The following is a 12459-nucleotide window of genomic DNA, read 5'->3' on the forward strand; positions in this document are numbered from 1 at the left end:
CATTGAATTAAGAAACGATACTTGTTTTCACATATAAATGCACAAAATCTGATAGGGTCGTTTCTAAACCTTGTCGTAACCAGTTAAACAATGATCCAGATATATCGCGGAGGCATGTTAATAATTGACAGTGATAACGAGTGTTCAACATTCGATAAAAGGAGATCACTACAGTAACGGTCATGATGCATGGTGATCGACAAACATTACAATGTAGATCATTATACCACTGCAGTGAAAGTCAGAACACAGGGTGATCGACAACTACGATGGCACTCATAAAACCAAAGTCATGACACCAGGTGTTCAACATTCACTTCAAGGAAATCACTACAGTAACGGCCATGATACAATCATGGTGTTCGGCAACAACTACAATGTAGATCATGATACCACTGCAGTGAAAGTCAGAACACTGGGTGATCGACAACTTCAATGGCTCTCATAATACCAGTGTCATGACACTGGGTGTTCAACATTCACTTCAAGGAAATTACTACAGTAACGGCCATGATACTAGGTGTTTGGCAACAACTACAATGTAGATCATTATACAACTGCAGTGAAAGTCAGAACACAGGGTGATCGACAACTACGATGACACTCATAATACCAAAGTCATGACACCAGGTGTTCAACATTCACTTCAAGGAAATCACTACAGTAACGGCCATGATACATGGTGATCGGCAACAACTACAATGTAGATCATGATACCACTGCAGTGCAAGTCACACAATTACTACATTGACAGTCATTTCATTGGGTGGTCCACAATTACTATATAGACAACCATTATAGGTGGTCCATAATAACTACCTTGACGGTCATTATACTAGGTAGTCCACAATCACTACATAGACAACCATTATAGGTGGTCCACAATCACTACATAGACAGTCATTATACTGGGTGGTCCACAATCACTACATTGACAGTCATTATACTGGGTGATCCACACTCACTACATAGACAACCATTGCAGGTGGTCCATAATCACTATCTTAACAGTCATTATACTGTGTGGTCTACAATTACTACATTAACAGCTATAATACTGGGTGTTCAACAATCACTACAATGTCAGTCATGACACCTAGTGTTTCAAAGTATTAACGTTATGACAACGGATGTTCGGGAAACGAGTGAATGTCAAGATGACCTCGCCTGTATAAAATGTCCCACAGGAATCCCATGAACATCAGACACTTTCTGACACCATTAAACCGACATTACCTTTGAGGTTACCCAAGATCCACTTCCGATTGGCTGAAGCAATTAACTGCTACCGGTTAGAAATCCTTCTTGCGACAAATATGATTTGATCAAATCTAAGCTACAAGCGCTGAAGTCTCTATCTCACCAACCTTATCGTTTACAATTAACTTCGCTAAGATTAATCACTTGTTCGTCAGCGAATGAGTGAGTGAGTCAGATTCACGCTGCTTGCAGGAGTATTTCAGTTAACAGTACCTTACTTTGTTATAAGAAACACATTTTGGGTATTTTCAAAGTATCAATTTTTTTGGGTAGTTTAATGTAATCTATACGTTTAAGAGTATATTTAAGATAGAACTGACGGTGAAAAGATCTCAACAGATTCACTGAGTGCTGTATTCTTCTTTCGATGGCGCATTGTGTACATACTGCCTCATATATAATGTTCGTTTATCCCCAACGATCCTGGGTTCGAACACGAAATCCGACCTGATAATGATTATTGGTACATCAAACAGTAATGTCACTTTACCCCATCCCCAGGGGTGTGCAGAGTTGCTATCCTTAGACATGTCTGGATCCAGTAGTCGGGGGATTGTGACGCGGGGTCCTGTATTAATCAATGTTGGTGGCCAAGGGTTATGGATTGGTGTCCCTAATCGGCATCATGGTTCCTGGGGGTGTCGGGCTTTGGTCCCATTGCAAGCTCTCCTCACCAATAGTACAACCACTGAACGACGAACAGACCAAAATGACGCCTTAGTGCGTTCATGACCAAATGTACTGCATCTGAACCACTTCTCTCAACGTAAAATAGTTGTATTCAGTGTCTGAAACTCACAGACTGAGAGCCTTAAAGGCCAGCATTTCTAAACAAACTGTAGGCCCAGTGGAAAAAAACTGTCGGCCCAGATGCAACGAGACATACTCCAGCAATATAAATTACAAAACACAACCAGTCAGCCGGAAGCTTTCACTGTTATCGCACTGAGTTCCCGAAGACTCGGCGGTGATAGATGAAGCCTACATTTTATCAGGAAATTATCAGCTTGTAAAACACCTTTGCGACTAGAAGTCATACACCATTTGAAAGGTCTAATCCTACTGTTTATAAATATGAACGTTATGTTTATCACATCACTTAAACAAATGCTTAAATTACTTAAATTAACTGCAGGCCGCAAGGGCCTGCTAAAAATTTAAAACTATCACCCGAGAACAAATCCGTCCTCCTAGGGCCTACGGACCGATGTCTATTTTGAACACTGGTTATATTCTCAACCCAAAATATTCAGCGAAATATGTTTTAATAAATATGTTCCATCCGCTCTATTGTAAGCGAAGCATAGACACGAGAAACACATATATTTATATAGATGGCCTTTGAGGCTGCCAGGTAATTCAGCTGCTAAGTCAGTTTTAACCTCAATCTCCGATGTCCCAAAGATAACTTGTCATTTATAAAGATTAACAGGTGTGATTTATGGCGACAATGGCACTTCCTTCACTGAATAAACATCAGTGTCCTGCATCTAGTCGGTCTCTAAGCGATGATTGCTTCATCAGATGACACACTGGTAGTGATGTCGCCTTCACCTAACTTTGTAAATAACAACCGCTGTGAACATTTACAACAATGAACAGTTTCAGGGGTATTATGTTCAGCGTAAGCCGAGTTCGTGTTTGATCTATGAGGCAAGTCGTCTGTCTTGGTGAAGTGTTTATTTTCTATGTAGGGGAGTTGCTAAGAATACAGTAACATCGTGCATTTCACAATATCAAGCCGGACACTGTGGTTTGGTTCTTTTCAGTGTCGTTCCTCGGTCAGGTTCCTAAATCAAATGGCGATTTTCATCTGTACAGTGAAACCTCGTTAATCCGGATGAAATAGTTCCGAGTGAATTCATCCGAATTAACAAATATACGGATTAACGAAGTACGGGGTAATATGATTTAGCATAAAATATGCATCTGTAAACTTTACGAAATAAGATCGGATTAAAAGAGGTCAGCAAATGCGTATATGTGTTTTATTATTATTATTATTGTTGTTGTTGTTGTTGTTGTTGTTGTTGTTGTTGTTGTTGTTGTTATTATTATTATTATTTATAACAAATGTTAGTAAAGTATAAATTCAAGTACATGTACTTATTCGTGTTGAGTCCCATCCGGGATTCGAGCCCACACTCAGAGAGTAAGGCAACTAATCGCCAGCACACAAAGTCAGCGATCTAACCCACTCAGCCGCCGAGGCTTCCACTGAATGCACGTGTGTGGTTTAACAGTGCCAGTCCACTGAGACACCATGCCGCAGTTTAACATGGATACCCACTCAGACACAGTGATACGAGGTGACTATCCTTGTTTTATACACTTAATACGGGGCGCAAGGCAGGGTAACAACAAGGACCATATTTTAAAGTATTTTAGTGTGGCGCGGCCGGGACCAACTCTCCGCTCAACGAGCAGACGTTCTACCACTAGACAAGGCGAAAAATATGATAGTGTATGTTGGATGTCTTCAGACCCGGAACTCCCGAGTTTAGCTTATGCACCATTAGCCATCCAACCGCTGGTATTTTTTCATTATGTTATATAACTCTTATTCAGCTGTCAATGGGTTTTTCAAGCCAAAACATCGAATGAGACCGACTCATAGACAGGTTTCTGAAGGCATTGGGAAAACAAGAATCAAACAATCTTGATGGACAGATAAAATACTTCATCCGTGAATCACCACAAAATATCAATATCGATTGGACATCTCCTGCATTGAGCCCCAGGGCGATACACGACTGCAAAAGATTTATAACTACCCAGAAGCTTCTTTTCCCACACGTATTTGAAGAGTTGTTACACGTCGGTCTTAGCAATTGTTGTGAGTGAGTAAGTGACATGGGTTTAACGCCGCTTTGAACAGCCAGTGTGTCAGTTATGTCAAGGCGTGTCAGCTTTTTGTGAGGGGGAAGGACAGCCAACATTACGCATAAATGATAAGTATCAATATGTATTCATCCATACATTCATTTGTAAACAATTATGTTAACTTTGCTTTTGACAAATCGAATAATACATTCAAAGACCACTTCGTACATGTATATTTAGACAAAGAATGTCTGATTTTCGGGCGAAAAGAAGTTTCCGCATACCTTAAGATAATAAAAGCGACAAAACCGGTACCTTTCATAATAACAAGAATGGAAAAGAGTCCATTGTACGATTCCGAAAACATAACCATGAATCGCTATTAACTAATATAAATTCACGTCATTCAAGCATTCCATTTTTAAAGTTCCCGCATACCTTAAAGATAAGCTTGATTGTGAGGGGAATGTCGAGCTGGTGCGGGTCTTAGATGTCAATACTGTGGGGGAACCCAGAACATTTGTAAGGTGCTGACAAACCAAGAAACATGATCAGGGCGATTCTTGAATTCGAACCCATGATCATAGCTCCCGGGCACGGCTGGGAAGTGCAACTCTACATGTTACAAGTATTGGCATCGCTTGCCAAGGGCACAGATGACGGCCAGACGGACATGTATGTATGCATGTTGTATGATACAGAGACGAATTGTTGTTACTGTACCAGTAATAATGAGTGACGAGACCAGAAGCCGAAACCCGTATTATAAAATAAGACAAACGATGTGCATTGTCATCACTAAACGGTCACTGTTCAACTACGAGAAATCTGTTTTTGTTTCATTTAGCGGCAATGTTTAAAGCATCGGTCAAGCAGAATACAAATAAGAACAATAAACACCAGAATAATAAATACATGTTCAGAATATTTACCCCAAGAATGTGAAAACTGGCTCTTTATTTGTAATCGTAAGTCTGCGATGACTCAATAGAACCAAGAGTCCAGACACCGTTATTTCCAGGACACCGAGATAAAGTTTAGCTATCGCAATCTGTGGCGTCAAATAACTACCCATCATTCTTAATCAACAGCTGTTCCTAGGAACGACATATTAATACACCACTCGAATGAAGTTAAGGGCCACACGATTCTTCCATATTACTATATTTAATCTGTCGTGCCATATTATGTTTAACCCTTATAGATTAACAAAAGTAGTATAAAAAGGTTCCATGGTCTTTAACTTCTCTTAAATGGGATATATGCACTGCCTCATACGTTCTGTTTAACAGTAAACATCGTGAGGAGGTCGTTATGGCGCAATATTTACAAGCTAACATAAATTAAAGTGGTTGCAACACAAACACACTCCCCCCCCCCCCCCTCTCTCTCTCTCTCTCTCTCTCTCTCTCTCTCTCTCTCTCTCTCTCTCTCTCTCTCTCTCTCCCTCAAACACACACAAACAAACAAACACACACACTCTCACTCTCTGTCTCACACACGCACTATCTCTCACAAACACACAAAAACATACAATCTCTTTCATACACACACACACACTCTCTCTCTCTCTCTCTCTCTCTCTCTCTCTCTCTCTCTCTCTCTCTCTCTCTCACTCACACACACACACGCACGCACAGACACACACGTGTGGAGGGTATAGCTGGTGTCCTTGAGCTATATGGGAGTCCCATAAATACGAGTGTCATAAAGACGATGATGCGATAAGACGTTTTATGAACCTTGTGTCAAACAGACATTCAAGCGCTACCTTTGGCCAGACTACATATAACAGTCTAATAAACGACTCAGTGGCAAAGGTAGCTTTGATCTTGTTTAATGACATTTTGTTAGAAGCACGTGACTCAAACCTCTTTTCTTAGAATTGTTTGATAAGCATTTTTTAGGAGTTGACGGATGACAAGGGAGACAATTTATGGTTAACTACTTTATTACACAGCGATTGTAAAGCGACCTTTCAGTACAGATCTTTATGCCGTTGTCCAGTAAGACTGACGGTATGAGGTGTAAGGGTTTATACCGAAACGTCGCTATCACAATATAATATAGACGTTGTTAACCATACTTTGTCATCTAAGTACATCTACTTCTAAGAAATGCTTATCAAACAATTTTATAAACGAGGTTTTGATGTACGTGCTTCTAACAAAATATTCATACATTATGTCTACCTTCTTTTCTTGAAAAAGATTTATAGTTTACGTGTGTTTAATTTGACAACATTGAAATAAATTCAATTCACGTCGATCATCTATAGTGTGAAATTATTTTCATTTCCCGTTGTGATGAGCATCAGTTTGAAAGGAAAAGATTATTTGATATCTGACCCAAATAGAAGTCGGCCTGAAACTTCCCCGGTCCATGTGGTAGCTGTAGTGTACGTGTATACACGGGACACACCAACACGGACAGCCAACACGACGCATAAATGATAAATCAATATGTATTCATCAATACATTCAATTGTAAACAATGATGTTAACTTTGCTTTTGACAAATTAAATAATACATTCAAAGACCACTTCGTACATGTATATTTAGACAAAGAATGTCTGATTTTCGGGCGAAAAGACGTTTCCGCATACCTTAAAGATGATAAAAGCGACAAAATCGGTACCCTTTCATAATAACAAGAATGGACAAGAGTCCATTGTACGATTCCGAAAACATAACCATGAATCACTATTAACTAATATAAATTCACGTTATTCAAGCATTCCTTTTTTTGTCTTGTCGGGTTTTCTTTCCGTCTTCTTTCTCTTTTTTTTGTTTGTTTGTTGTTCAACAACATTCAGCTATATGACGGCGGTTTATAAATAATTGAGTCTTGATCAGAAAATCCAGTGATTGACATCATGAGCATCATTATATGCAATTGTGATACGATGACATGCAACAACCAAGTCAGCCTCTCGACAAGCATTGTCGCCTCTCGCGGCTAATTCAGCGATCTTCTTTCTCTAGTTATTTTTACCTTGTAAACTGGCCAAACTAGCCTTTTAACACGCCGCTGTATATTTTTGTAATACAATAACAATACACCCTTAACACGAATAGAAACAAGAAGGCCACTTACCATAGTAAGGTATCCAATCGTCAATGAACACTGAGACGCACGACGAGGAATAATATCTCCAGCTAACGGGCATGACGCTGGTGATGACTGTTAGCAGGAGGACAAATGATATTGTTACAGGAGATCCATTAAATAAACAGAAGGAGAGCCGATTACACTCCTGAAGTATCTCGGGGGAGACTCACCCAATCAGAGTAACGATGTTGATGTAATGATATCATCCTTGCCCTCTTCCCTACATGTCGACCTTCCGCAGGGAAGGATTAAGGTCAAGGTGATTATAATCAGACAGGGTTCTACTTAGTGATGGACATGCATTCACTTATCATATTTCTCATTTTAATAATATTACCTGCGTTTGTTTAAGCTTTATGCATTTCGTTGCTCGTTGTGTTTGCTGATATGTTTCATGGAAATAAATATTCACTGTGTAAATTTTGAGAAGGAAATTATTAGCGAAAGAGATTTCAAAATTGGATTTCGATGTCGTATTTGGCCCTTTGGTGCTTCTATGGCTAGAGCAAGTGACGGTATTCAGAGTTGGTTGGGTTGTGGAGGCTTCTTACTCGAACGCCAGAAATCTGTATTCTATGATTGGGATCTGCTATCAGACGACATGGGAAATACTTCATTTCAATTAAATAATTAAAAACAGATCTTTTAAACCGATACGACACCTCTCTGAGTGACGAGGTGAGGAGAAATGGGGTTTAACGTCGCGTTCAAGATAATTGCATTATGTGCGTGCGTGCGTGTTTGTGACCGCTTGTACTTGTCCGGTCTGATGCCGATTTATAGTGCTAGCCCACTGAGCTACCATGCCGTAGTTTAACACGAATGCCCCAATCAGACACAGTACACTGACTCCGAAACGTCCAGTCCTTGTTTTAGCCCCTTAATGTCGAGAGCCAGGCAGGATAACAACAAATACCATATTTTAACGTCTTTTGGTATGACGAGGCCGGGTATCGAACCCCGACCTTGCACTCTCAGAGCGGACGCTCTACGACTTTTCCACAGGGGCGGTTTTATGCGTGAATACATGACAAACCCATTTCACGTCGCGTTGAGTGAACCCTGAGCGGACGTTGTCTGCCTAATTTAAACAAATGATCCGTTGGTTATTGAGCCAGTTAGATGTCATCTTTCTAAACGGTTCATATTCTTCTTTTCCACATCGACTCACAAATTTCAAGCGAAACAAACGAAAACACGAAGGTGAGGTGAGGTGAGGTGAGGTGAGGTGAAATTGGGTGTAACGTCGCGTCCAAGATTATTGCACTTATATAGCGACGTGCATGCACGCGTGTGTGCGTGTGTGTGTGGCTGCTTGTACTAGTCCGAACTGATGCTCATTTATAGTGCTAACCCACTTAGATATCATGCCGCAGTTTAACATGAATGCCCCACTCAGACACAGTATACTGACTCCGAGTCGACCGGTCCTTGTTTAAGCCCCTTAATGCCGAGCGCCAGACAGGGCAATGCCCGGGCGCATTTGTTTCATCAAAGTGGTAAAGGTCGCATCGGAAACCTCCTTTCTTCAAACGTAGCACCACAATACAAACCTCGTTTTGAGATTAAGCAGCGCTTGGAATGAAGCTCGGCGACTACCTTTAATACGGGCAAGCTGGTGATATTGCAGGTAATAAAGAGTATAGCCCCGCAGCTGATGTGATTGGTTAACGAAGACATTGTATTGATCCTAAAAGATCAGAGGTGATGGTGAAAACCGTAATGATTTGTAGCAGTGTAATAAAGTGATTATGTCACAACACTGCCGTTAGGCTGAGCAAATAGAGGCGACAAAAACATTTCCATAATCATAACCAAATCTTTTTTAGACATTGGAGCTATCAACGTCCTGTTTACTAAATTTTATGGTGATCTGGGGTGATGCACTATCGCGTCACTGGATTGTCGGGTTCACCAATCACTTGATTGTTTGGTTTGTTTACAGTCCGCCGTCGCATGGCAGGATTGCTAAAAACTTACCTTTTTATGAACTGAGAGAAGGACATGCTCACGCTTTTCGCGCACACCTGGTGCCATCACGGATGTTCAGCGATCCATTTGTTTAATGTTCACGGCTATTTGACCCTCAACACCAAATTTTAATTCGGCGGATAATCTTGACTAATATCTTCTCGCTTTGATCATGTATATTCTGTGTAGTAAAGGAAACGATTTTAAACACCCCGAAGTATATTGAATAGTTTCTATGCTGTTCTACTGTTTATCTCAAGTGTAAAATGCTATTCTACACAATCAATTAAAATAAAACAATTAGCAAAGAGGGTTTTGGTGATCCTCTGTGTCAAAACGACAGGCATGGCGAAGACGGTAATAAAATGATCGAGTCACTCCATCATGTCGCTTAAGATACTGTGTTTGTGACAAAGCTTGGTATCCACTGACAGTGTGAAGGAGAGTATCATTAAATTCATTCCATAATCTGCATTTCATATTTACATTTTGATGCAAAATCACACACTGATGGTTTCGAGTGGGAGGTGACTGGTCCTGAGTGAGTGAGTTGGGTTTAACGCCGCTCTTAACAGTATTCCAGTTATATCGCGGCTTGTCAGCTTTATGTGGGAAGAAAGCCCAAAGTGATGCAGGTCTGGGGCGTTTACCACTTCGGTGAAACCCACGAGCACGGGTATGGTGCTGACAAACCTAGAAACATAATCGGGGCGAACCGGGATTCGAACCCACAATAATAGGTTTCTGGCGTGCCCAAGGGACGCAACTCTGCACAGCGAATCGCGGCGCCTTAGACGACTGGGCCACCCGTGCCCCCCGACTGGTCCTGAGCAGCAGGACGCCTTTTGTTTCACATTTCAGGCCAACCGACTTCATCCAAGCGAAGGACTGCAGGTTATTATTAGTATTGGTATTATTATCAATGGATCAGTTTGTACATCATTTCCATTCTCATCTTCATGGGGAGTATACAAATATAATGTGAAAATTTCAAACATCTTATGTATTTCTCATTTGTGTCTGTTATTTGAGGTATTTAATTGCAAACCGTATATTTTGGAGAGAGGGCATTCGAAGTTGTGATCGCCAATGTCTACAGTTCATATATACATCGCATGATGTTTACATCTTAAAAATATGGTATATGGTGGTATAGGTTGTAAGACTGTTTCTGATGGTTTTAAGTGGCAGCCAATTGAATGTTATATCTCATTTCTTCAGGCCTAGTCTGCGTCAGGATGTGTCAGTTTGGTAAAAGTTGTCATGTATGTCTGGTGGTAGGAACACCTAGTCCAACAATTACCCCTAGCCCCTTGAAGACCATACCGGCATTAAAAGGACCTTTCAATCGGCTCATTGTTGAATGTGTAGGTCCCTTTTCTAACAAAATAGTCTGGTAATCAGTATTTGCTGACATTTATGCGTGCTTCAAACATAATCCCAGAAGCCATTCCGTTAGGGATAATTACTGACCCAGTTTTTGTTAAGGCTTTTCATCAAGTTCTTCACTGTGGTTGGCTTACTCTAACTACTTCGGTCTGACCAAGAGTCCAATGTCATGCAGGTCATGTATACTTTGGGAGTTGCAAACACATGCAAAGGCAAGTCTTCACCTGAACAAAACACGGGAATGTACATGTATGTTACATGTTACCATAAAACGGTTGAACGTTTTACTGAGCCGTGAATGTTGTAACCTTGATCAAAAATAATTTGTGCAAGAATCGTACGACACTCTTTGAAATATTCTCAGATAAAGCATGCTTGTTAACTAATGGAAAGATGGAAAGAAAGTTATCCCTCTTGTCGTAAAGGTCTTGTGGAGTATTATTAGTCAATCTGAACTTTTATGTCTAGATCTAAATATGGAACAGAGGAGGTGGTCTCAATGAAGCTTGTCTCGTGGGATAGCGGTGTACAAAGTTGAAAAATCAAACGCTTTGGCAGAATTGAATCGTTTCTTTCCCAGTTCAACCATTTAGTTTTCTAGCTAGGTATTAATTCCACTTACTTAGTCACAAATTAATGTCTGTGAATATCAAGCAAGTCCTTCCTTGGTTGGCAGTATTAAGAATTACGGTGGTACATGCGCTGGGTCAAGAAATATATCTCTCTTTGTTCAGAGTCTTATGGCGCTTTGGAAGAGGAGTTCGCATGTCTTCAGGCTTTAGAGTCAAGTCAAAAGTTGATAGCGCTATTGCATGGGTTTCTAGGTTTGTCAGCACCATACCCGTGCTCGTGGGTTTCACCGAAGTGGTAAACGCCTGAGACCTGCATCACTTCGGGTTTTCCTCCAACATTAAGCTGACACACCCTGTTATAACTGGAATACTGTTAAAAGCGGCGTTAAACCCAACTCACTCACTCACTCACCCCAATGAACTGGATCATTTGGCCTTTGGCCTTTCTTCTGAACATGACTGCACCGACGTCTTTTGGATGGCGGAAACAGACTCAATACATTGACATGTATTGGCAGTGAGTTGATGAGGAAGACATCCAACGTATTTTGCCATTTCATTCACGTGGCAAGAGTCGAATGAAATTATTTTCTCTGGAGCAGGATGAGAGCAATTAGATGCCTACTGAGACTTGACTTGTTACTTTTCTAGTTGCCTAGTGCGGACAGGATACCTATCCAACACTAGATTCACTAACGGAGCACGTGCTTCATTCAAGACTTTTGAATGTGGCAAATTCTGGACAGTCGTAAGTGCAGTGACTTGTCTGTTTATTCATTGCTGCTTGTAAACCTAATCCTGTGTTTATTATTCGTTGATTGTTTATCAATCTTGTGTTGTTATTTACTGATTTCACAACATGAGAATCATAAACTAACACCATACCACACTACATTTTAATCGGAGTTGACTAAGTTAGTCCTGTTATAACGTGTGTATGCATCAATAGTTCATGCATCGACCCAAGCAATCAGGGCCACTAACTTCCACATCTAAGTCGGTTAGAATATAGATACCTGATATTGTGGCCAATACGAGTGTGTGCTCAGACGCTATGCAAATATCTTCACCTCAGTCGGAGGACACATAATACTGATGCAACGAGTTGAGCTACCTAAACACACTAGACACAAGGAAGTATTTGTTTTATACTATTTGTATAGGTTGTGGCCATGGTAACTCCTGCTTGAGTATGACACGGTGAATAATTGTCTCATTTCGTGCCACCAAAACGCACGTGTTAATTTGATTCCGATCTGAGAAAATAAAGGTTCAACGCACAATTGGTGAACTGGTGAAATCACATCCGTTTGCTGTTGATCTCGATCATTT

The 12459-nt window shown here is 40.6% G+C and overlaps 1 protein-coding gene across 2 annotated transcripts in view; it reads right to left on the minus strand.

Annotated features, from left to right (window-relative positions):
- Window positions 1–12459, minus strand: part of LOC139467974 (uncharacterized) — a 116301-nt gene that overhangs the window by 87070 nt on the left and 16772 nt on the right. Inside the window, exon 1 of one of the 2 annotated variants that reach the window (XM_071249594.1) lies at window positions 7181–7260. The exons of the other annotated variant lie outside the window; for it this stretch is intronic. The gene's annotated coding sequence lies outside the window, so the exon portion shown is untranslated. Of the gene's footprint in view, window positions 1–7180; window positions 7261–12459 lie in introns of those variants that run through there. 2 annotated transcript variants of the gene reach the window in all.

This window comes from Haliotis cracherodii, unplaced genomic scaffold (genome assembly GCF_022045235.1).
Source record: "Haliotis cracherodii isolate W230 unplaced genomic scaffold, xgHalCrac1.p SCAF_2, whole genome shotgun sequence".
NCBI lineage: Eukaryota > Metazoa > Mollusca > Gastropoda > Lepetellida > Haliotidae > Haliotis > Haliotis cracherodii.